Source organism: Girardinichthys multiradiatus, chromosome Y (genome assembly GCF_021462225.1).
Source record: "Girardinichthys multiradiatus isolate DD_20200921_A chromosome Y, DD_fGirMul_XY1, whole genome shotgun sequence".
In the NCBI taxonomy this organism is placed as follows: domain Eukaryota; kingdom Metazoa; phylum Chordata; class Actinopteri; order Cyprinodontiformes; family Goodeidae; genus Girardinichthys; species Girardinichthys multiradiatus.
Window position 1 is genome coordinate 37,181,609 of NC_061818.1, and position 25,621 is coordinate 37,207,229.

The following is a 25,621-nucleotide window of genomic DNA, read 5'->3' on the forward strand; positions in this document are numbered from 1 at the left end:
CTGCTCCATACAGTTTCTACTTGGAGGATTAGAGCTCCACACTCTCTTAACAAGTATCCGTGATGGAGCTGGAAAACAAATCTGGATCTGATGTACAGCTGCAGATAAGTAGCAGTTTGTGAAGTTGAGGTTTAGTGCTGACACTGTTTCTGTTTCGCTGCTTCAGATGAAGGTTGAACACAATGTTCGTTCGTTCGTTCGTCGTCTTCCGCTTATCCAGGACCGGGTCGCAGGGGCAGCAGACTCAGCAGAGACGCCCAGACGTCCCTCTCCTCAGACACCTCCTCCAGTTCCTCCAGGGGGAGCCCAAGGCGTTCCCAGGCCAGCCGAGAGACATAGTCCCTCCAGCGTGTCCTGGGCCGTCCCCTGGGCCTCCTCCCGGTGGGACGTGCCTGGAACACCTCCCGAGGAAGGCGTCCAGGAGGCATCCGGTATAGATGCCCGAGCCACCTCAACTGGCTCCTCTCGATGTGGAGGAGCAGCGGCTCTACTCCGAGCCCCTCCCGGATGGCCGAGCTCCTCACCCTATCTCTAAGGGAGTGCCCGGCCACCCTACGGAGGAAGCTCATTTCAGCCACTTGTATACGGGATCTCGTTCTTTCGGTCATGACCCAAAGTTCATGGCCACACAATGAATCCTTTATTTAACAGTAGAAGCAATGAACGCTTCCAGCACAGAACCTTCATGGGTTAAAAAAGGAAAAGCAGGTGTCTTCCAGGTTGGACCCCATTTTACTGTCAGAATTGTCTGACAGGGTTTCTAGTCTGTTTGGAAAATTATGTAATCAGGTATTTTTCAGAAAGCATAAGTATGAAATAAAGTAGAGTATTAAGTATTGTATTTGTATTTTCTAAATTCCTTCTCATCTGAAAGCAGCATCCTGTTTGTTCTTAGGTCCAATCATCCTCTTCCTTCCAAGACTGCTTTTTCAGGTTCTACATGTAAAACCTGATTCTACCTCAGCATAGAGAAATAAAACCTTCATATGTATACATGCATAGACGTCACCCCAGGATGTATCTGCCCCGATCACTTTTCAGAAACTTATGGACATACTTCCGGTCCAAGCAGTGCGTAAAACCCTGCTGTTTTTTATTTGGGATTGAAACATTTGTCCAGCAGGTGGCGCTCTGAAAGCAGAGGCTAATATACAGAACTAATTCTTTGAACTCGGTTCCGTTTGACGTCCTGTCCTGCCCAAGAACGCAGCTCCTCTTCACTGTGATCAACCTGTTGACTCTTAGTGTCAACAGTATATGTTTGTACAGATTACATGTAATATTAGTAAAGTAAGACACATTTAAGCTAAAATGTAGAGGCTTTTTATCCTTAAATCAATCAGTTAAAGGTATGGATACTTCCTCTGACTTCCACTGACGCATGCGCACTGGGAAGCGCACCCAACGCTATTTTAACATTTAGAGGAGCGCAGATGAAGCTGGAGGAGGGGTTTCGTTTGCTAGATAAGCTAATAAAATATCCTTACAAGACATAAATATTAAAATTAAGTTTATTATTTTTTTTAAAATGACCAAACAGCGTAGAGAAACTACTTTTTCTTTGTTATTTTTCTTTTTAGAACATGTTTTTCTGCCAGTCTGATTTTAACAAAGTGCATAAAGATCCACTTTAAACGATTCTATATAAACTATTTTCTCCTCTGTTTGCTGTCTAATAATTGTATGTGTTTGGAGCACCATTATAACAACACCAGAGTTGCTAGTTTATATTTGTATTAAACAAAACAAATTGAACAAAATGTATGCTTTTCAATACACAGTTAAGTCCAAATTTATTCATACCCCTGGCAGATTTAAAGTAATCTTTTAATTTGATCTAAATGTTTCATCTGGAAGTAACATTAATGTCCTGCGATGGACTGGCGACCTGTCCAGGGTGTACCCTGCCTCTTGCCCATAGACTGCTGGAGATAGGCACCAGCTCCCCCGCGACCCACTATGGAATAAGCAGTAGAAAATGACTGACTGACTGACTGTTTCATCTGGAAGTAACATTAATGTTTTATAGCGGTCAAGATTCAGGCCTAGCCTTGAATCTGATAGAAAATCTGTGAAGGCGGCTAAAGATTAGGGTGATGGCAAGGAGACCTTTCAACCTCAAGACCTGGAGCTGATTACCAGAGATGAATCATCCAAACTCAAGTGGAAACATGCGCCAAACTGGCCAGCAATTATAAAAAGCATTTTCCAAACAATATGTTTCAATTTATTATCAAGAAAGATATTAATAATTTTCAAGGTGCAATACATTTATTTATAAAATCTTAATGAAAAATAGAAAGCTCTTTTATTTAGGTGATACTCCTGTACCATTATTATTTTATGTTTCTCTTTCAGTCATAAACAGACTGCGGCATATAATTCTGCCAGGGGTATGAATAATTTTGGGGATAACTGTATATACTGAAATATATCAGATGGAAATGTAACAAGGACTCTCTTCACTCTTCTATTTAAGCATTTAGGAGCTAAAATTATATATTTTCAAATATTCTTTATTTAAAGAAATTCCAACATCTGTTTGTAAATCCCTCTCTGTTTCTCTACGATCAATTTTCACAGAGATTCCTTATATTCCAAACATCAAAGGATCCGTTTGAGGTTCTTGAAAATCAGGAAGAGATCAGGAAATAAATATCAAATTTTATAGATTGTCAAGGCAGATGAATTGATTTTCATGATTTTAAAATTTAAAAAGCTTTCATATAATCTGTCAGGGAATTACCTTTAAGGTGGTGTTTTAAAATAATCCAGCTCTGGCAGCTCTGTTTCATACTATACTATTCTAATTTTCAGCTATGTTTTAGAAAATGCAAAAAACCTTAAAGATGTAATACGTTCATATGTTTGAAACTTTTCACACCTCACACAGCAGCCCTATAAATACGCCCAGCAGAGGGCGACATTGCTTCACTGATAATCAGACTTTTCAAGTCCCGCACTTTCTTTTCATTGGGAAGAATTATTCATGGCTGAAAACCATCAGGTTTGTAAAGATAAATCTTTTCTGTGATGTTTAATAGAAGTATGAGAGCCTTTTCTTTCACTGTTGCATTAGAAATAAACTGTTTCATGTAACCTTTATATTTTTCAGTTTTCCAACACAGAAAGATGAATGAAGCATCTCAGTCTATAAAAGCTGTCTAACGTGCAATACCTTGGAAGCTGCAGAGATGTTGTAGGCCGAGACCTGCCACTCAAACAGTCCTGTGCTGAAATATGTAGGGGGACTCTGCAGCATCAAAGCTGTGTCTTTCCAAACAAATTGTCAATCCAGAGTACATCTCTACTGCTGCTCTTTCACAGTAGAAATAAATAAAAAATGTTCTTATTCTTGCAGACAGAGAGCAACTCCAAGCAAAGGATTTCACAGGGATGTTTATTTTATGCCGCGTTTCAGGCTTCAGCAGGAGCTAATGCTGAATGGACTGACGTTTTTTCCACAGTTCATTCTGACATAAAACAGACAAACTGAGACTTTGATGCCTCAGGAAATGAAAAAAAATAACTCAACAAACATTGAGAGCCACCATCCACAAATGGAGAAAACATGGACAAGTGATAAACCTTGTCAGGGGGGTTTGGTCTACCAAAATTACCTTAACTGTCTTGATCCTGGGTGTTAGGTTTTGTTTGTGTTCTCACCGATCTTCATATCAGTGTACGAAGGTGTCCGTGTTTCTGAGTGCGACTGGGTGAATGTAGCTATAGTGTTGGATGCTATGAATGGCCAGTAGGACTAAAAAGCAAGATATAATTTCAGTCCATTTACCATTTCTCACCATTTCCCTATTGTTTATTAAAGTTATATAGTTCTTGCCATTTCAGTTCATTTCACTGTTTTCATTATTGCTGGTAAGGTCTTGCCATACAAGTTCACTTCTTTAGGATAGTCTCTTAGTTGTTTCTTGTGTTCTGCTCCCTGTGTATTCTAATTTATTCCCTTATGTTTTTATCTGTCTTTCCCACTTGTTTTAGTTCAGCTCCCTCTGTGTTAATCAGTCTCTATCCCTCAGTCACCCTGCTTACATTCTACCTCAGCTGCTCCTCATTTCCTCTGATTAGCTCATCTGGTTCCTTTGTCTTTGTCCTTTGTCTTCCACCCCTGCCTCAGTATTTAGGTCCTGACTTCTCATTGTTCATTGCCATTTAACTACCTTGTACTCAATGTTTCTGTAAATGCCGCCTGTTTCTCTGCCCGTGCTCTATGTTCTGGTCTTATTGTGCCACACCATTTATGTTTTTTCTGTTTTAATATTAAAGAACTCTTTTCCCAGTCCATATCTGCACCTGGGTCCTTCTCAAAACCAACAGTCATGACATCAAGAACACATTGACGACTCATCCAGGATGTCACAGAATTCTATTATTGTTATATTATTTTGTTATGAAATGCTGTGTTAGTTTTACACTAAATATAAGATATTATACCTACAGTCAAACATAGTGGTAGTAGTGGGATGGCCTTGGGCTGCTTTGCCGCTTCAGTACCTGAAAAACATTGTTATTCATGGAACCATGAACTGTGCTCTCTACCAGAAATTCCTGAAGGAGAAGGTCCTGCCATCAGTTTGCAACCTTTACTGTCTGTCTTTCCCTTAATGCACTGTAAAGCACTTTGGATCGTTTTTATGAATGGTGCTACATAAATAAACCTGGCTTGCATTGCCTTAAACTTAAGTGCACTTGCGTCATGTAACAAGCCAATAATCTACAGCATACCAGCATGTCCTCCTCTGATGGGCTCAAAAATCAAAATGACGTAAATTTGACTGAGCTCATGTGTTATGACCTTAAACAGACTGTTTATGCTTAAAACCCACCCAATGTGGCTAAATTAAAACAATTCTGCAAAGAAGAGTAGGCCAAAATTCCTCCACAGCTACACTGAAGACTGATTGCTAGTTATTGCAAACACTTGATGCTGTTAAAGGTGACACAGCAAGATATTTGGTTTAGTGGGCAATGACTTTTTCACAGGATGTTTTGGATATGTTGTTTTCTTAATGAATGAAAGGATCATTTGAAAACAGCTATTTTGTATTTACTGAGGTTACATTTGCCTGATACCAAAATAAGTTTGATGATCCGAAACATTTTCAGTGTGATATCACTTTTAAATGCTAACAAAAAAATTATTAAATGTAGCATTCACTCCTTGCTTTTATGCAAGGTGGGATATTTTTGTACATTTCTTTGCTTCTCATGTTCAATTATGCCCCCAAATCCTCTTGGCCGTTCTCAGTCTATCTAATTTCATCTCTGAGAACCCTTCAGTCCACTTCACAAATGAGGAAGAGCCATTAAACTTGGCTGTAAAACGTTTGAAAACTATTACCGAAGCTGCCTCATGCTCAGGAGTGTCATCTCATACCCTCAGTAACTCCCTGATTCTGTTTCCTAATTTGTGCTGTGGGGATATTGGTTGTTTTCTTACTTTAATAGGCCAAGCAGAGGAGTAATGGTCATACTTCCTATTGTTGCCTTGTTCCCTTCTTATTCCTACTTCATTATTCGTTCTACAGCAACAAAAAAAGAAAAAGGGCCAAGTCTCCCTTCATCGCTGGTTGACCGTATATTCTTTCTTCCTCTCTATTGCTTTATCAATGTGGGGGTTGGGGAAAGAGGGCGAATCTCCCAGGGAAAAAGAATCTAGACCAAAGCTTCCTGAGCGCCGACCTTATAATTAAATTGGCAGATTAAATTCTCTCTTATTGTGTAGGATTTAATGAATATTCACTTGCCTTCAGCTCGTCCGGGTGATGTGAGCTTTGCTTTAGTTATCATGGTGACCTCATCAGCATGCAGGTCTTCCTCTGCTCATCAGTTCAGCACAAAGCAAAGACCTTTCGACTTAATTGATCTGCAGTGTGGTGAAACTTTAATTCAGTGTATCTGGATTTCTGAAAGTATATGTGCAGTAATTGTAGCATGTTGATTATAGTGATTACTGGCTTTGTTAGGGCTTGGGAGTGTCGTGCTGTGTTGGTCCACCAGAGGTCGTCCTTGAGCCACAGTATGTTCCTGCAACATGTGTTTCTGATCGACGGCTGATTGTGTGTGCCTGGGTGGAATATTTAGGAGGCAGCCGCCAGTCCTTTGATGCCTGAGTGTTTTGCCCATGTGGTAATCTTCAAGCCAGAGTAACCATACCGGTTTGTCTGTACTAAGTACTTACCCTGTGTTTGTTTTTTCCTGCTTCCCTACTAGTACCTGTGAGGTGTGGGCAGATTCCGTGCAACGCTGGACCTCGACTACCCGGACTTCATTCTGACAGTTTGTGATTTTGGATTTTCTGTACTCGACTGTTGGCTTGGCTCCTGGACCCAACTAAGACCCTATCCCTGTGAGTACTCTGACCAGCCATGGATCGTTCCTTGCTGGACCACTTTTCTGGATTGACAGACTCCTTGCCCCATTGGAAGGCCCCACTCCAGTTCTGTAACAACCAGAGACGAAGTAAGCAAGTTTGGACCTTTTTGAGATATCTGAAGGTTGTCCTAATTTAACCAGCGCTTCTCCCTCTAGAGATCCCGAGAAGCCTGCAATCCTGCCTCTACTTTCCTGACCGGAGTTCCGGTGTAACCTTAAACAAGACCAGTAAAATAAACCTTCTAACCTCCTTTGTTCTCCTGAGTGTGGTTGCATGTGGGTTAAACAAATCTTTAAAGAAATGACAGAATACTCAGGCCAACAAGACCCAGCAGACCCGCTCGGGAGATAAGTATCCGATCAACATCAGCTAATTCAGTCGCATGACTCCATGCTCAGGTCTCTACATGATCAACTTGTAATTTCCAATCAGTGTCTGGAGCAAATGGCTGGACAGATGCAGGGGCTCCTACAAAATTTGCAGCCTAGTTCAAGTTCGACTTCCCCTCCACCTGGCGGTGCTATTGCACCTCTGGTTTCTCAGTCTACAACCTTTCGTGACATCACTACCCCCAACCCGGAGAAGTTCTCTGGTGAGGTGGGTTGTGGCGGCTTCCTGCTGCAATGTTTTTTAGTTTTCAGTCGATCTCCCCACTCCTTTCCCCAGGAAGAAGCTAAAATCTTGTTCATTTTGGGCCTGCACACTGGAAAAGCTTTAAAATTTGGCTGAAGCAAGATTTCAGGACCCTTCCAGTTTCGGTTGCACACACAAGGAATTTATTGATGAGTTCCGATTAACTTTTTCTGAAGAGTCGGATCGATCAGGCTTATCCCCTGGCTATGGAGTCTAAAACATTTGTTTTGCACACTGGCTGCAGCATCTGGCTGGGACAACAGTGCTTTCAAGGCAGCATTTTTTTTCAAGCCCTAAACAAGTCCTTAAAGGATGAATTGGCCACACGGGATGAGCCTGAGTCGCTCAATGATTTTATAGCCTTAGCAGTAAGAATTGATAACCGACTCAGGGAGAGAAGAAGGTTTCGGACAGATGGGTCATCGGTTGGGAGCGGTGCTAACACTACTGCACTAAGACCACTCAACCCACGTTAATCTCTGCCTTTATTTCCCCCTGAATATTTCCTGGCTTGTCTTTGGACTGTGGGAGGAAGCCGGAGTACCCGGTGAGACAAAGACATGCCTGTTAGGTTAATTGGTCTCTCTAAATTGCCCTTAGGTGTATGAATGAGTGTGTGCATGGTTGTTTGTGTGTTGCCCTGCGATGGACTGGCGACCTGTCCAGGGTGTACCCCGCCTCTCGCCCATAGACTGCTAGAGATAGGCACCAGCTCCCCCGCGACCCACTATGGAATAAGCGGTAGAAAATGACTGACTGACTATTTCCTGGCTTCTTGCCCGGTACGACCAAAAGATCGGGTCCGTCAGAAGAAACGGAGAGTGTGACGGACCAAACCACTTTGCCTAAATATCCCCGTCTAGTTCTTCCAGCCAAGATTCTGTTGCAAAACTCCTCCTATGATCTTACAGCCCTCATTGACCCTGGTTGTGAATGGGACCTTATTGACAGGGTGCTGGTGGATCAGAACCAAGGAACTCACCATGCCTCTTAGAGCCACGGCCTTAGATGGGAAGGAGCTGCCCCTGAATTATGCATCAAACCAGACCCATAAAACTAGTCCTCTCAGGTAACCACCGGGAAACTATTTCCTATGTTTTCCCCATCTCACACTCCTCTATTGTTCTGGGTTTCAGTTGGCTGAAGTTGCATAATCCCCACTTAGACTGGACTAAGTCCAGCATTCTTTCCTGGTCCTAATATTGTCTCTCCACTTGTTCAGTCCGCTGTTTCCCCAACTTCCGTGCCGGCATCACTCGAGGAGGCCGATGGTTAGTGTCTCGCAAAAAGCTTCTGATAATTTGTGGTCCTTAGCAGCTGATAATTTTTTTTTTTTTTTTTTTTTTAAGTGACATGACCCCAAACAGAGATCAAGGTTGATCTCTTGTTTTAAAAAAATGTGAAAACTTCATATCCATCTCAATGCCTTTCTATTGTCTTTCCCTGACTCCCACAATGAGATTAGTAACAGATTAGTAGAAAAAGGGTAAATAAGAAGGAAACCATAGCTGCACAACCACGATGGGTTCATCTGTAAAACCAGTGGTTTTATTTGTGTTGCTGGCATTTGTTGGGTTATCTTAATGGTAAAAAAAAAAAATCAAGTTGAACCAATTTTTTTTTATTTTTATGTTTTTGTGTGCTGCATTTATTAACATATTGATACATCTATTGAGTTATTTACCTATTAACTTTTACTGTCCTCTGTAGGTACCACCCAGGGGAGCTGAAAAAGAAAAGGGGACAGGGGGAGGAGAACTGCAGATATTTTGGGTAACTGCTTTCATGCCATTATGGCTGTCACTTTGATGGTTAGGCGTTTATTAGGCTTGTCTAGCGGTTGCCCTGATCCTTTCCACAGTGGCAGCTCATATGTAATGTCATTTCCACTATGTGAATATGATTATATTGTGTGACAGACAGAGGAGGGCAGTAAGCAAGGGCAGGTACACACAAACAGGGAGGAGGCCACACATAATGAGGAGAAGAAGAAGAAGTCCCACCTGCAAGAACATCGATGCTGACAGCAACAAGATTTAGGAGTTCAGGCCAGAAAAATGGAGCCAGTATCATCAGGGAGAATATGAACTGATTTCTCCTGCAGCAGAAGTGCTCACTAAGTTTGATACAAAGAACGGACAGTCTGAGTTTGTGCCCGGACTGCACACCAGTTCAATACACTCAAGGCTAAAAGACTAAATTAAAATCAGGACTTGGAAAGGTTGAGGCTGTCTAAACCTGAACATCAAGTAAAAATAGCAAGAATGTCTCAAAATACGAAGTCAGGCTGAGACTTTTAAGGATGAGAGAGCTATTTGCAAGCTGAAAGGTGGTAATTTTGCTGACATAAGCATTTGATTACACAGTGCAGGAATGGTACTACTGGGACCAAGAAAAAAAGAAATCTTAACTCTGCAGGTTATCAAAAAAGAAAGTCAAAGATGACATCTGTTAACCAGCTTGTTTGGGAAGAGGACTGCAGAGAATTTTAATCATACAAACCAGAGGGAAAATATCCAGGGATGCTGCGGGTAAGAAGTAATGTTCTGCTCAATAAAGACCACCATTAAACATTTTCCACTAACGTGCTTCTAGCCAGGTGTTGCTATAACTCTTCACAGCCTCACTGTCCTGATAATATTAGCAGCATATCTGGGATCATTTTGAAATTAATTTTGATAATTAATAATCACTAATATTAAATCAAAACTAATATTGAGAGCTAAACATGTAGGTTTTGTGGATAGATAGATAGATAGATAGATAGATGTGAGCTCCTAAGGGCAATTTAAAGAGACCAAATTTCATGCAGAAAGACCCCTGGCCTGAAGGTGAACCCAGGACCTTCTTGCTGTAAGGCAACAGTGCTACCAACTGCACCACCATGCAGCCCAGGAAAATATATTTATTTTGTGAAACTTTATTTGGATTTGCTTATTTTCATTTGGGGAAAATACATTTTACATTCAGAATGCTTTTCATTCATAACTTCAGTAATAAATCCTTGTTTTGGGACAGTGTTGGATCAAACATCTTTCAAAATAATCTTGTTGGTTTTGCTTTTTTAAAAGCTTCATTGATGCAGCAGTGGGTTTTTGATAAATATCGTAGCTTGCTAAAATTACTGAGGCTTTAACAATGTGAATCAAACTAGAAAACCCTTTAAAAATGACCTCTAAACAAATGGTAAATCATTTATGTTTGTGGTAATCTTATGTGCTGCTGATTTTGCAGATTTACTACACAACATCCACTCTGGTCAATGCAGCTGAGCCTAAAGGAAAACCCAAAGTTGAATGAGCATTGAAAGTTCCCACATAAATCACACTGTGTTATGAGTGGGAAAAGCTCGGGCAAACTTGAGCAACTGTGTGAACGCAAAAGAAAATAAACCATTTATCACCTCTAACTGCACCACTGAAGCATGCAGTTGGGGAAATTGAGGAGGTGGGCCCAGGAGTGCTTTGTCACCAAAACAACTCCAAGATTTCGGCACAGGAGCTCTCTGAAATGAGGTGCAGGAAAAAGTTCAGATGAATTAAAGCATGAGAGTAGTGAAAGAATGTAGGTGAAAATCATATAAAAATGCTCGTTTTCTGTTGTGTTTTTCTAGTTTACTCTAGCAGCAGGTTTGGGTTTACATCTTATAGTGCTTCTTTAAGAGGCCAATTTGCAACACCATGTTATAGGTTTAAATTAAAATGTCACACGAAAGCATAAGAAGATATTTTCTGGAGGAAACATTGTTTAAATAAACTTTTCCTTTATTATAAATTCTACATTCTCCTTAAACTTTCCTTTCTCCCATCTGCCTTAAAAAACAGAGAGAAGTCAGCATCTTTCTCTGTGCACTCATTTCCCCAGGATGTATCTAAGAGATCAGAAGCTGCTGCAGATTTATGGCTCCTTAGTCTTGACTTGTGACCAATCTGATTCAGCAGATAATTGCTGAGTGTGAGTTATCAACTGGACAACCAAGGTGCCTTGATTTATCACCCAAATTCTTAGGTTAACTTCATCTGGCAACCTGTCAGCACAGGCAGGAACAGGAAAGAGACCAAGGGGAGTGCATTTCACACTGTAGCTCTGCAAAAAAATCTGCTGGCAGAGAAAGTTGCTCTGCTCTCAGTGGTTTTAAGACAATTAAGGTCTGTTCGCACCAGACATTTACATGCATAATGCAGTTTTAGTTACAAGCGGAGAACTTTAAGTATTAACCAGGGGTAAAAATCTCTCACTCTATGCAAATAGACTACTTCTCACCATAGGGTGTCACAAACACCATCAGCTATAAATAAGATATATTACAAATCAAATATTAACACGGCTCAGTTTCACCTCATTATCACTCATTATAAACAATGATTTATCTTTGGTCATAAGACCCAAGTCTATGAGGAAGGAAGAACTCTTTGCCCTCAATATAATATTGGGTTCCTCAACTGATTCTCCATTAGACTGAAGTGCTGTCAGTCAAAAGAAAAACTAACGATTATTATTTTTTTTTTCTCTTTTTTCTGTGTCCTGTCTGGCAGTGTAGCAAAGAGATTGAATTGAATTGAATTGAATTGAAAATTGAATTTACTTTCACAAGTGGAGCGTTACGGCTTTTGCTATGATGCTCCGCTTGATATATGTCTATATAGAGATATATAGCTATAAATATACATACACATTTTTATTAATATTAGAAAGTGTTTGTGTTTTTTTTATGCAATGGAGACAGAAGCAAAAGAGAAAACAATAAAAAAGAAAGGGAGAGAGGTGGGGCATAAAGTTATAAGGGAGAGAAGTAGATAAGAATAGAGGAGACAGAAGGAGAATACAAGATAACACCTGAGAAGACTGCTTCTACACCTGTGGAAGAAAAAAAGAAAACCACAGGGACTAAAAGATTATTTTAAACCTATATCTGCCAGGGGTATGACTAACTTTGGGCGTCACTGTAAATGTGATGATTGAAACCTGATTCTAATTTCACTAGCAACACTGCCAGTCCAGTTGAATAAAAAATCAGTTAAATAGAGCCTGAATGGCAAGATGAAGTAGGGTAAAAGATCTAATAAAAAGCAACAGCACACATCCTGCCCTGATTTAAAGAAATCCCACAACAGCCTCTGGGCTGCTTCTCTGATTAATGCTCTCCTTGTCCAGCCTGTCAGTTTAGGTGGACGTCCATCTCTTGTTAGGTCTGCAGTTGATCCACCCTCTTTCCATGTTCAGATGATGGACTGAACAGAGCCCTGTGAAATGTTCAAAGCTTGGGATATTGTTTTAGAACCAAAACCTGCTTTAAACTTCCTCCCTGACCTGTCTGCTTTGTTCCTTGGTCTTCATGTTGCTGGTTGTTCTTTAATGTTCTCTAAGAATCCTCTGAGGCCTTCAGTGAACAGCTGCATTGATACTAACGTTTATTACATACAGGTGGCTCTTTCTACTAATAAGCTGACGTATGACTGCAATCGGTAGCAATAGATTTTGTTTAGGGGTATCAGGGTACAAAGGGCTGAATACAAATGCATGCCACACTTCTCTGATGTTTACTTGTAAAAAGTTCTGAAAATCATGTGTTTTTCTTGCACTTCAGAATTACACAGGACTTTGTCACATAAAGTCCAAACAACATATATGGACATTTGTGATTGTTTTGAATTCAAGGGGTATGAATATTTCTACAAGGTGTATCTAAAAGTTCACCTTTGGCTTGACGAGACATTTAAAGATGCTCTGCAGGATCTTTTGAATGTGTTTGTGGGCAGATTGAGCCTGAAATACATTCAGGCACCAATATAACTGTAGGTAACACTGCATATAGTCATTTACGTACTCACATATAACAATCAACTACTGCATTTCTGATTAGATTTGTTGTGTTGCCTTTTAGGTCATATTCATGTTAAAAAGGTTTGTATATATCCTGTTTTCTGTTTAATTAATCCTTTGATACACCTTTAACATAATGATGTCTGTGTGGCCCATGCTGTCTGTAGACCTTCTGTGCGGTGAGCAGTTTGCTTCCCAGCTCCACCAGATACCAGCCCAGTCTTTGAGGCTTCCCCTGACGCCACACTGTATGAATGGTCATACATACAATGTAGGCGGAGAGCGTGCTAATGTCCATCATGCTGCAGCCACAACTGCGTAAACACAGTCAGGGTCTGTTTTGGTACAGTAACTTTAAAAGCTGGGAAACGTCTTGTATTTTCTTCATTTCTAAGCTGTGCAGGGGCACCAATGTAGATGTGCGTTTCACATAGTTTACATCAAAAATGTTGTGCTCCTTTGAATGCTTGCACAAAATTTGCTATATAAATAGATGATATGGAAAAGGTGCTACTTGAAAGCTACCATTACTTTTATACATTCTGCCATAGGGTAATGCAATGTGGATGCTGTAGACACATGCACACACACTTATGCATCCATTTACTCAAACACACCTACTCACAAGCTAACCACCTCTAAGCTTCTGTGGAGGATGATTTGGAGCAATTGTCCACGACAGGCGATGGGCAACGGTGGTGTCTTGCCTGCTGATGGTGTTCAGAGGGCTCTGTGACGCTGATTGTATGGCAGTCTTGATTCTGTCAGTCTGCCCCAGGGTAGGCTAGCTGCTCTCGGGCCTATCACTATCAGTGTGTGAATGGATGGATGACTGACTGTAGTATAAAGCGCTTTGCGGTCCTCGGACATGATAAACGCTATGCAAGTGCAGGCCATTTGCCATTCATCGTATACAGTGGGGTAAATGTGACAGGATCATGAAGGGAATCCCTCGGAGCACTTAAATCCTCAGGCCACATAGAAAGCCGATATGGTACCCTTTTCATTTGAGTAGGACTAAAAATAGTGATTTGAATTCATTTCAGTCGGCACATTTTTGTGCAAAGGCACTTTAACAGGTCTATTTTATTTATTTGAGGTTACTCAAAAATGCATAATCCTTGATAAATCACCAAGAATAGGCCTTGAAAAAAAGAAGAAAAACATAAGCTAGAAATTAAAAGTGAAACCACATAAATATAGATGTATCTAAGGGGTTATTAACAGTCTGTCCAGAATCATTTAAAGAAATAAATTTTCCTGTTATAGTCATTAAAACGGATGTTTTCCAAGAACTCTTGCAAGCTTAAGCTGTTGTAGGCAGAAAACAACTCAATTTGCTTTCAGTAGTAAGTAAAGCAAATAAAATGTTCCCAACAGCAGCGATAATATGTGTGACTCTAAGTGTAGTTGTCCAACAGGAAAAAAGACTGAAGGGAAGTGATGGTATGTGGGCAGATACTGACATCAACACACTTCTCAAGGACTTCTCAAGGTAGCCAGAATGCTCACACTCTTCTGCACGTCAGTGCTTCGTTTGCCAAAGGCCAAAATGATGTATTCTCTGATCATTATTCCTCTGCTTTATTGGGACAACAGGCTTTTTAAAATACCACCCACAAGGGCAAGATGAAAACTGATGCCATGCGATTGGCTCTGGCGGGCTGCCTGGTTGCTATGGAGGAGCCAGACGTTTTGAAAAAGCTGATTTTTATACATCGTGAGAGGCTGTGGTGGCGCCCACCCTATAGGGCAAGACTGCTAGGTGATTTATCAAATATTTCTTAAATTAGAGGCAGATCAGATTAAAGTTTAATGAATTTTAATGATCGCTGTGAGGAAAATGGGTCACTTCTGCTGTACACAGTCATAGAATTCAATTAGAAAAAATAGAATATTAACTGCAAACAGAGCAGACTCCCTGTTAATGTGCAATATGAACAATAAAAAACAACCAAATCTATTAATAGGAGGAAGGCATGGAGCCTTCAAGGAATCTTTAAGGTAGGAAAAGTACATCTCTATGAGACAAGTTACAGAGATGCAATGGGGGAAGAAGAACCTCCTTTATTATTGATGCAGGTTTGGAACTTCTTATTAAAATAAAAATAATGAATGACCTAATTGCTTTAGTGGATGTGCTATTAGGGAGCCCCATGTCCCTCTTAATCTCTGCTTTTCTACAGATAAACACATTTACAAATAAAAATCCCAAACTAACTGTCCTGCTTCTGCATTGTCATGTTAAATCAAAGGTTAAGAAAACAATATTTTTCAGCAGTTCTAGGTGATGCAAACCTGCACTTTAACCAATAAGAAAATCCTATCAACCTGTCTGATCACACTACAACATAAAATACACAGTGTAATTGATAAAATGTATTGTTCTATCTAAATATTGGCTCCAAACGATCACAAAAACAGATGTATAATTTTATTTTAAGAGTTTGGTACTGTCTCCAGTCTGATGCACACTTCCAAATCTTTTGTAGGCTGAACCCACATGCTGCTCGTAGTCTTTTTAGCTCAAGTAATCAGATGTTTTCAGCCACCTCAAAATTAAAGTTAGAGTGATAAGTTACAGTGAGTGACTGGAATTTATTTAATTTATTTTGCTAAAATAAAAACATATGAATAGGACATTTCAGTTAATTTATTATAAGGGAAGACAGTAATTAGTTTTCTTATTTATTTCTCTGGCAATTGTTTTATTCATTATTTTTTCCAGAATTTCTCCAGAGATCATAGAAGGGCCATAACTTGTTTTTTGAATAATATCCTGCTATTAAACAAATACCATTATTTCCTTATTTTGAGAAAAGATTTAACATTAGTGCAATAAATATATTCATTTTCCAAACTAATTGTTTTAAAGAATTTTGATTTTACAATCAGCCACAATAATTCTGCTTTATGTAAACTGAGGACTTTGTCTTTTTCTTAAAAAACTAAATTTCATCCTAGAGAGTTTGACAAGCAATTGAGCAGTTCTGTCACTTTAATGATTTTCTCTTTACCTTGACTCATCTTTGATCAATTTCAAGAAATAAAATCAGAAAAGAAATTGCCTAGGCATAAAATAGATATCTTCACAATGACTTGTGGAAAGATTATAATCAAGAGAAAGGCCTAGCTCTATTTGTGCAACTACAGCTTATACCGATCCTTGTTTCTAACTAGGAATGTTCTGAATTCTGTCTGCAGTGTCGGGAAAGTCAACCTGGTAGGCCTATCGAACCCTTACAAATAAAAAGCACGCCTCAAACCAGCCATTGTCTATATCTGCTTATCCTTGCAGGGTTGCAGGGGACCTGGTGCCTATATCCAGTGTTGTTGGGCAAGATGCTTGGCACACTCTGGACAGGTCACCAGTCCATCACAGGGGAACGCAGACACACAGGACAAACAACCATGCACACACACTCATATCTAAGAGCAATTTAAAGAGACTAATTAACCCACTTCCTGTTTACTCTCCAACACTATCACCCTGGACTGTTTGGACCTAAGATCAGGAACTAAGAAACCATCATCCATGGGCCCATATTCCAAATATGTGTCAACCTCTGACTCTGTGGACATACAACAACAACCAGTAGAACCCTGTCTCTCAAACATTTTTTGTAACTTCTGTAACTGCACTCTAACTGTTCACCTCTCCTCCTAGTGGTCTTGTAGAATCCTCCCAATCTGAGAAGAGAAAATTACATCTGTGCATTTACAATAGACTTTTCAAATGTCTCCTCTGTCTGTGTTTGTGGTTGTTGCCTGCACAAGATTGTCGCTGTTAACAACAATGATAGTTTATTGCATGAACTTGCATGAACTTGGACCCTTTCCCAGCAGGCAACAAGAGATGGGGTAACCTGCACAAGTAGTTTGTCCATCAAAGAAATAAAAAGCCATAGACAAATGTAGTCACATTTAAGGAAAAATATAGTTTGGCCAATTAACACACCATCCACCACCCACCTGCTTTTTGCTATCATTGGTTCTACATGCCTCCTCTGTGGCAATGGGACAGATTCCTCCTTGCACCTCTCCAAACTTTGCTCAAAAACATATCTTCTTTATAGAGATAATTTCTCATGGCCTTAAGTCTTCTGGTGTATGTCTCCACAAGCTTGACACACCTGTTTTGGGGTGTTTTTTTTTTTTTTTTAGCATTCTTCTATGCAGAAAAGCTCAGTCAGGATGAATGTCAACATTGGCTAGACAGTCATTTTGAGGTTCTTCCACAGATTTTAAAATGAACTCAAGGACATTCACAGGTGGCTCCTGTATTTGACAGCTATCATCTTCACCTCTATGCAGACTACTCTCTCCGTTGCTAAAAATCATCCACACAGCATGATGCTGCCACCACCATGCTTCATAATAGAGATGGTGTTAACCAAATCAACTTCCAGGGGATGACCCGCAGCTGTAGCCTCCACAGCTACACCTCGTCAGGCTCCTCAAAAGGATCTGAAAAGAGGGCCAGACAGCAGATTGTTCACTCTCATGAGTGGTAATCAGCCTCAAATCTTTGCACATTTTCCAAGTTTGATTATCTTCTCTCCTTCTTCTCAGAGCCTCCAGAAAAATCCCTTTCTTGAAGGTTGTGTCTGCTTTGTGAACAATTACCTGGATTTCCTCCTCAGCGTTTTCTACAGCCCTCTTGGCCACTACCTAACGGGTTCATACCCTCATCATTCCACTGCTTGCCTCCCTGTCCACCCTCCCGCCTTGAGTCCGGCCGATCTTCTCTTCCTATTCGTGTTTAAGAAAACTTTTTTTTAACCAAACTGCTTTGTCGTTATTGCTACCAATTCAGATTTGATCTAAAATAATTGTGACAATAACTAATTAAAGTCGAATTAAGAAAATTTGGATCAACTTAAAAAATTAGGCACTTACAAAAAGTTTTAGTTACACACGTATTTTTAGATTTGTTAGGTGTGTCTGCAAGAATGTTACCAGGGATGTTCTCTAAACCTAAATTATGTCACAGTGTGGGATTTTACTACACTTAATTAATATACACAAATTAAAAGTTGATTTTTTCAAAACATTTCAGTGTGAGTTTATTATTAAAAGTCTGATATCACAGCAGGTGCTGCACCAAAGGACACCGATTAGTTTGAAGTTTGCTGGTTTGACCAAAAATATCCGTAGCATGTAAGCCATTCTGTAAACTAGCCAGCCGCTCTCTGTCTGAGACAGCACAAAACACATAAAGAGAAAAATGTTTAAATCTGATTGCCCTAATTAACACTTCAGGATGTTAAAACTAGTTTCTACAGCTCAGGTAGGAAGACTTTTATTGTCCTGTCCTGTCTTGGCTTTGACCTTGTTACTTTTACTTTCTACATGATGATGATATGTGACTGCACTTTATTAAAATAATTATCAGCAGATGGAAATAATTAATCTTGCAAAACTAAACTCCAGTTCACTGCGCTTCAGTCTTCCGACATGTGAAATCCATTATACTTGTTGAGTATCTTCTAATTAAAAAGTAAATGTTGCCTAAGACACTGAAGCGGTAAATATGGACAGCGGTGCAATGCATGTGTAATTGATTTCCTGCTCTCAATTTCCAAGGGATACAGCGAAGATTAATAATTCAGAAAGTCCACACCTCTCAGAGGATGGCTGACCTTTAAGGAGTACTTTAGCTATGCTTGTTAGTACCTGGCGGATAAACTCTGAGCTATTGAAAAGGCCCTCTATATTCATGGTGTGAACTGGTGATCACTTCTGAAAGGAGACTGTCCAGTCCTGTCTTCATCAATTAGCTGTGGCAGGTTGTGGAAAACTCAATTTGCCATGAAACTCTGCATCATTATGAGAGAGATATCATATTAGGATTGTAAATGCATTACATGGGTGTAAATAGTTTGGTTCTGCTTGGATGTTAACAACAACATACAGTTTTCTGAATAAAGTGGTATCTAGCCTAAATTAAGATATATGACCATTGATTTTTAGTTTAGGTTTTTAATTCCTTTTATTCAATTAAATTGACAAATATTAATATCTAATCAAAAAAAAGCACAACAAGAACTAACTCAGCTTAATCCTTTCTAAATTCTAAACAAAATACACAAAGATGTCTAACTAAACATTTGTCACAATTCAAAGCCAAATATGCAAATGAACTCCAAAAAGTTAGCAACTTTATCCAATATTGTGTCAATTTTCATTTATTTATGAAGCATTGTATATATAGTAACCTATATAAGCCCTGGTCATGATGCTGCCACTACTATGCTTGCTTTGTTGTAGGTATGGTGTTCCTTTGCTGTACAGACAGACCGACTAAATGTCTTTGGAGCAGAGCATCTGAAAGCAACTGTCCACTGTCGCTATTTGACTCTTTTGAATATTTGGCTCTCCAGGTAAAGAGCCTGGTCCGAACCATGTTCTTGAATATTTACAGGTCTCCTAAGTCCAAAACAAACTTTTTCAGTGATTTTAATGAGCCTTTATCTGTGATATGTGTATATTATGACTGCTTAATTATTGTGGGAGACGTCAACATTCACATGTTCAACAAACGCACAAACTGGGACATATTTTGGACTTGATCATCACTAAGGGTCTAAACATTTCCAGGGTGTCTGTAACTGATGTTGCCCTATCTGACCACTTTTCTATTATTTTTGAAAGCATCATCTGCAATGACTCAGTTTGCCAAAGAGACATGATAAGAAAACTCATCTTTAAGGACGGTGCTGCTGAAACCTTTAACCAGATTTACTCTTCTACCTCCACTTTGCCCTCTAAAACTGTAGATGAGCTGATGGATAACTTTCATTCTAAAATCTCGGACATCATTGATTCAATTGCTCCAATTAAAGTGAAAGTCGTTTCTGGGAAGAAAATGTCTCCATGGAGAAGTGTTCCACCAGTCAGAAGTGAAAAAAGGAGTGTCGAAAAGCTGAACGCAGGTGGAGAAAGACTGGACTCCAGGTTCACTATATTATCTATAAAGAGAGACTATACAGATATAACCTACAACTGAAAAATGCAAGGGAATCCTTCTTTTCTGAGATCATCAGCAAAAACATTAACAATACCCGTGCATTATTTGCCACGGTTGACAGGTTAACAAACCCTCCTGTAACTGTAGCATCTGAGCTCCACTCTACCAGGGCCTGCAATAAATTTGCTAAATTCTTTACTGAAAAAACCCAAAAGATCAGAAGGACAGTCAGCACATCCACATCAACTCCAGTACCAATGTTGTCTCCAACTAAAACTGATTTTGACTAAATTTCCCAATTTCACCAAATAAACTTCAAAAACTTAGAAGAAATCGTACAGCAACTAAGCTCTTCTTCCTGCTGTCTCGATGTTTTACCCACAGCTTTCCTTAAGAAAGCTTTGCCTGTAATAACATCTGATTTAAAACAAATAATAAACACGTCCCTTTTGTCAGATGTTTTCCCCCAGGCCCTAAAAACAGCAATTATCAAACCTCTATTGAAAAAGAGCAACTTGGACAAGCTGCTACTACAGAACTACAGGCCTATATCAAACCTCCCTTCATCAGTAAGATTATTGAAAAAGCTGTGTTTCAACAGTTAAACAACTTCCTAACAACGACCAACCGCTTCGATGTCTTCCAGTCAGGCTTCCTGCTCACCACAGTACAGAGACTGCTCTTGTCAAGGTGTTCAATGACATCCGTATAAATGCAGACTGTGGAAGAATCACAGTGCTGGTATTATTGGACCTTAGTGCAGCATTCGACACTGTTGATCATTTTATTAGAGCGCCTGGAAAACTGGGTCGGCCTTTCTGGTACATCACTCAACTGGTTTAAATCCTACTTGAAGGACAGGGACTTTTTTGTGTCAGTAGGTAACTTTACATAAGAGAGCACAAAAATCACATGTGGCGTTCCCCAAGGGTCCATCTTAGGGCCCCTCCTATTCAATATCTACATGCTCCCCCTAACTCAGATTTTAATAAACAACAACGTAAGTTATCATAACTATGCAGACGACACACAGCTGTACGTTAACATGTCACCAGGTGACTATGAACCCATTCAATGCTTAGAAGAAATAATGCATGGATGTGCCAACATTTTCTTGAGCTGAATCAAAACAAAACTGAAGTAATAATATTTGGATCAAAGGAAGAGCGTTTAAAAGTTAGCACACAGCTTCAGTTAATACAGCTAGAAACCACCAGTCAGGCTCGAAACCTAGGTGTAGTGATGGACTCAGACCTGAACCTTCAGAGGCACATAAAGACAGTAACATGGTTGGCCTTCTATCACCTAAAGAACATCTCCAGGATTAAAGGACTAATCTCTCAGCAGGACCTTGAAAAACTAATTCATGCGTTCATCTTTAGTAGAATTGATTACTGCAACGGTGTCTTCACAGGTCTGCCTAAAAAGTCGATCAGACAGCTGCAGTTGATCCAGAACGCTGCTGCCCGCGTCCTCACTAGAACTAAGAAAGTGGAGCACATCAGCCCGGTTCTAAAGTCCCTACACTGGCTCCCTGTAACTCAGAGAATAGACTTTAAAATACTTCTGCTAGTCTATAAATCACTGAATGGCTTAGCACCAAAATACATTACAGACTTGTTGTCAGTGTATCAACCACCCAGACCTCTCAGGTCTTCTGGCTCAAATCTACTCTGCATACCCAGAACCAGAACCAAACATGGAGAAGCAGCTTTTAGTTCTTGTGCTCCACTAATCTGGAATAAACTCCCGGAAAACAGCAAAAATGCGGAAACCCTAAGTAGCTTTAAATCAAAATTAAAAACTTATGTGTTTAGAGTGGCCTTTGAATGTGTTATCTAAACATTATTAGTTAAGTTTTCAGTCCAATTTTCCTTTCATTTTCTTATCCATCATTCTATTCTCTTTATTTTTCTTAATTACCTTTGCTGTTTGATTTTCTGTATCATTATAATGTTTTTCCTTATGTACAGCGCCTTAAGTGCCTTGTTGCTGAAAAGCGCTTATAAATAAACTTGACTTGACTTGACATGCTCATCCAGGAGGAGTGAAAGCTGACTCAATGAAATCTGCTGGGTTTCCTTTCTTTAGAAAACTTTTTACCAATTTGAGTAACAAACTGAATTTGACTGCACTGTTTGTTAATTAGGATCAATTGATAAAGCTGAGCTGGATAATGTTTCTCCACGGGGTATCGTTGCAGTGGCAGTGATGTGGTGTGTTTGTTTGGTTGCAGGGGTGTGGTGGGGGACGCCGGCCCCAAGTGCTTGCCACTGGCCAGGGACCTCTTGCCGGGTGAGTTTGTCCCTTCTTGGTGCATGGTCTGGGGTTCCATTGTTGGGGCGGTGCTTGATGGTGTCTGCCCTGTTGCGCCTGTGAGCGTGGGCTGGGGTAGCGTTGCGCAGGGCCCTTGCCTTATTGTCATGGCGCACTGTGTGGGAGTGGCTCCTGTCGGCTTTTTGGGCATGAAGCTCACCTGTGGGGTGTGCCCATGTGCTGTGGGGAGGGGATTAATGGCGTTCGGGTTTGGGAGCATGTGTTCGATATCTGTGTCCTGGTTGGGGGTGGCCCTGTGGGGAAATTCATGCTGGGGTTTATTGGGGATGGGGGGCTTATGGGGTTAGGATCTGAATTCATTGGGGGGTTGGAACTATTTCATCCTGTGGCGACTCTGATTGGCAGGCTAGTTTGGACCATGTAGGCCCCTCTTTTGTACATGGCCCCCTCTCCGGATGAGTATGGGGGTTGTTGGGAACTGGGGTCTGGGCGGGGGGTCAGGGTCCGGGGCGGCGTCCAGGCCGGGATCTTTCAGGTTTGGGCACTAGCCCAGGCTAGCCCAACCTAGGTTCAAGCAGGGTGTTATGTCTTCATCCTTCTTTCTTTCCTCCATTCTTTTCTCCTTCTCTCTTTGCCCGACCCCTCTCTCCTTTGTGCTTCTTATTTTTTTCCTTTTCGGTTCTGGCTCCTTGTCCGTAACAATTGAAATAATCCCAAAGCAGTTTCTCATAAAGTTTATTTTACAAATATCAAGCAGAGCTTTAAAGCGTTAGCTGTAATGCTCCATTTGTGAACGTAAATCTGTTGGGATTGTTTTTGCCACTCAGACAAGAATTCTGAACGCTACTCTGCCGGACAGGACACAGTTTATAAAAAAAGATAAAAAGAAAAAAAGGATCAATTGTAATGTATGTACCTGACTTGAAATCTATTTGATTTGATTACACTGATTTTTTAAAAGGCCTTGAGATGTGAATTGGTGCTTTATAAATAAACTGAATTGAACTGAAAAAGAAACTGATCATCTTTAGGCAGGACATGCTAAAATCCTGGATTAAACTGACTTCTCCTATAATATAAATTTTATATGGCCCCAGCTTTTATGCAAACAAAATTATTTTTGTGTTTTTTAAGGGAAGATTGTCGAACATGCCAAGCATGCTATTGTGGAATTCACAAGTTTTAACATTAGCATGGTTGTTGTTACAATAAAATATTTATTTTAATACATGATAGGAAAACATTAGAACATGACAAACACAACATTTCAATGGTTTCTGTGACAGCAAGGCTGTTTTTCATGGAGAAAATGATTTAATTTTTGTGACTATTTCTTAAAAAGTGTTCATAACCTTTTGATTCCGGGGGACCTCGAAAAATCATTGTTTAAAGGAACAAATACAGGGGTTGGACAATGAAACTGAAACACCTGGTTTTAGACCACAATAATTTATTGTATAGTATGGTGCAGGGCCTCCTTTTGCGGCCAATACAGCGTCAATTCATCTTGGGAATGACATTGACAGTGGTCAGAGGGATTTTAAGCCATTCTTCTTGCAGGATAGTGGCCAGGTCACTACGTGATACTGGTGGAGGAAAACGTTTCCTGACTCGCTCCTCCAAAACAACCCAAAGTGGCTCAAAAATATTTAGAGCTGGTGACTGTTCAGGCCATGTGAGATGTTCAACTTCACTTTCATGTTCATCAAACCAATCTTTCACCAGTCTTGCTGTGTGTATTGGTGCATTGTCATCCTGATACACGGCACCGCCTTCAGGATACAATGTTTGAACCATTGGATGCACATGGTCCTCAAGAATGGTTCGGTAGTCCTTGGCAGCCCATCTAGCACAAGTATTGGGCCAAGGGAATGCCATGATATGGCAGCCCAAACCATCACTGATCCACCCCCATGCTTCCCTCTGGGCATGCAACAGTCTGGGTGGTACGCTTCTTTGGGGCTTCTCCACACCGTAACCCCAGATGTGGGGAAAACAGTAAAGGTGGACTCATCAGAGAACAATACATGTTTCACATTGTCCACAGCCCAAGATTAGCGCTCCTTGCACCATTGAAACCGACGTTTGGCATTGGCATGAGTGACCAAAGGTTTGGCTATAGCAGCCCGGCCGTGTATATTGACCCTGTGGAGCTCCCGACGGACAGTTCTGGTGGAAACAGGAGAGTTGAGGTGCACATTTAATTCTGCCGTGATTTGTGCAGCCGTGGTTTTATGTTTTTTGGATACAATCCGGGTTAGCACCCGAACATCCCTTTCAGACAGCTTCCTCTTGCGTCCACAGTTAATCCTGTTGGATATGGTTCGTCCTTCTTGGTGGTATGCTGACATTACCCTGGATACCGTGGCTCTTGATACATCACAAAGACTTGCTGTCTTGGTCACAGATGCGCCAGCAAGACGTGCACCAACAACTTGTGCTCTTTTGAACTCTGGTATGTCACCCATAATGTTGTGTGCATTTCAATATTTTGAGCAAAACTGTGCTCTTACCCTGCTAATTGAACCTTCACACACTGCTCTTACTGGTGCAATGTGCAATCAATGAAGACTGGCTACCAGGCTGGTCCAACCTCCCACACTAAAATGACAGGTGTTTCAGTGTCATTGTCCAACCCCTGTAGCTCTTCCCCTTTGGTTTGCCTCTTGCATCCCCTGCTGGTTGGGAAACCCCAACCTCCCTGAAGGGGCTATAAAGGGAAATGGATGATATGCTTTAAGTTTCTATGGTTTCATACTGAATCACTATCCTGCATAAAGGAAGCTAAAGTGTGTCTCTGAAGTGAACAGTATTCCTTCTATCAATGCAAAAGAGAATAAAACATTTGCCTACTACACGGACTGCTTTGAAAGTATACCCCCCTCATTACTGTACAAATAAAATCCAGTAATCCCATCTTTCTTTCATGAATTTTTGAGGAAAGGAAAGGAGTCCGAGGAGTAGTAACACTTTGATCGTTCAGTAGTTGCTTGGCTTGTTTGTTTTCTTGTCTGAAGGCTGGTCTGTTTTCCCTCTTTTGCTTTGAATTGATAAACCATCTGGTCCCGTGACAGTTCACAGCAGCGTGTCATCAATGGCAGCGCTCTGATTCGCGCAGATGCAGCTGTCAGACTGCCAGCCGGAGAGTCAGAGATGTGTCCTTCAGCAGATTCGACGTTTCCCCTGTGGGAACGGTTCCTGAAATTCTCAACATTTCTTCCATGAAGGTAATTTGATTTAAAGTGCTATACAGGGTGGAAATGAAATCACATGGAATGCTGGGTTGTTGTATTTATAGACCAGCATAAATTCCCACAGCACCCAGCAACATTAAACTGAAACAATGAGGTACAAAAACAATGGAGAGAGTACAGCAACGAGACAACAACACAGGGCAAAGTTAGCACCTGCAAGCTAAATCTAAAGGATGTAATGGATACATTTGAATATCTGTAAGACGGGAGGATTCCTTTTTTTGGGCAGATTATTTTATGTTGGAAAAATGAAGCATGAAGGTATGTGTT

The 25,621-nt window shown here is 40.5% G+C and overlaps 1 long non-coding RNA gene across 1 annotated transcript; it reads left to right on the forward strand.

The window, feature by feature from the left end:
- The first annotated feature begins 6,139 nt into the window (after nt 1–6,139).
- LOC124865063 lies at nt 6,140–7,549 on the forward strand. The gene is made up of 2 exons (XR_007037437.1): nt 6,140–6,480; nt 6,550–7,549. It is a non-coding gene; the product is annotated as an uncharacterized LOC124865063 (long non-coding RNA).
- The last annotated feature ends 18,072 nt before the right edge of the window (nt 7,550–25,621 follow it).